Here is a 1,405-nt window from a genome sequence, read left to right as displayed (position 1 = left end):
CGGATGGTTCCAGAGTTACCCCTGATGTTGACCAAAGTTGGTCTGGCTGTAATTTCCACCGATTAATCCCGGTTTGTACATTGGAGGGAGCAGTCTCTTCCCTTTACTACAGGATAACCCTTCTAATATGTTCAGATAGTTATCACAGCTTCCCTTAGGCATCTCCAGAATAATATTTCCCAACCCCTCCACCACTGCTTGTAAGAAAGAGGAAACGGTGGGGTGAGTGTGCAGGAAACTTGCGTTTGGATCCTGTCGTTGAGAATGATCGATGTGACCTTTGGTGGGCCACTTAATTGCTCCGGTCATTTATAGATTCATGTATACGATGGCATATTTACACTTGTCTGTTCTCCTGGTAGTACTCTTTGGGGGACTCAAACCCTCTGTAAATTGTCAGATGTTATGAAAACACAAGATATCATTAGCACAATGAGACGTAGTTTCTAGCCACTTCAGCAATCTGGCGTCCTTCCCATGGCTGTGCCAAGAGTTTGTCATTGTATTCGTTAAAATGTGGTGACCAGAATTAAAGTAACCCACTGTCCATCCATTACTGACTTCCTCCAGTAGAAATGAAAGGCCGAGGAAGGAAGAAGTGAACTCATGCTATTTAGAACTCACTTTGTGCCAGACCCTTAGTTCTTTCTTTTACTCCTCTTACTAACCCTTTAAGGCACGCGCTGTGTAGGTAAGGAAAGGAAACCTTAGACATTGTAAGTAATTTGCTCGTGTCGCCAAGATCAGCCTGACTCGCGTTCTCTCTACCCTAACGTGTTTTCCAGTTTTTAGTATTCCCATGCTCAGGGCCCTCTAGGTCTGTGGCTGGAACAGTCAGCAACGACCGCAGTTTCCTTTGGCCAGAGCATAGTGCTGACGTGCATTAATCTTGTAGTAGGCTCAAAGCTTTAGCTTTTCATTTTTATTTTTTTCACATATGTTTCTATTAATATTTACACTGTACTTGTACGACAGGTTTGGGGGCCTAAATTCCAGCCATTTTAGAGATCCTTTCTAAACTTGATGTGTCTCACATTATCCACAATCTCTGTTTAAGATATATATACTTTGAGACAGAGTCTCGCTCCGTCACCCAGGCTGGAGTGCAGTGGCGTGAACTCGTCTCACTGCAACCTCCGTCTTTTGGGTTCAAGCGATCCTCCCACTTCAGCTTCCCTAGTAGCTGGGATTACAGGCACCTGCTACCATGCCTGGGTAATTTTTGTATTTTCATTAGAAATGGGAGTTCACTGTGTTGGCCAGGCTGGTCTGGAACTCCTGGCCCCAAGTGATCCGCCCTCCCAAAGTGCCGAGGTTATAGGCGTGAACCACCAAGTCTGACCTCAACTTGATCTTTTTTTTTCTTTGAGAAAAAGTTGCACTCTGGCGCCAGGTTGGAGTGCAG

The sequence above is a fragment of the Callithrix jacchus genome, chromosome 19 (assembly GCF_049354715.1).
Source record: "Callithrix jacchus isolate 240 chromosome 19, calJac240_pri, whole genome shotgun sequence".
Classification (NCBI taxonomy): domain Eukaryota; kingdom Metazoa; phylum Chordata; class Mammalia; order Primates; family Cebidae; genus Callithrix; species Callithrix jacchus.
This window is presented reverse-complemented; position numbering follows the sequence as displayed.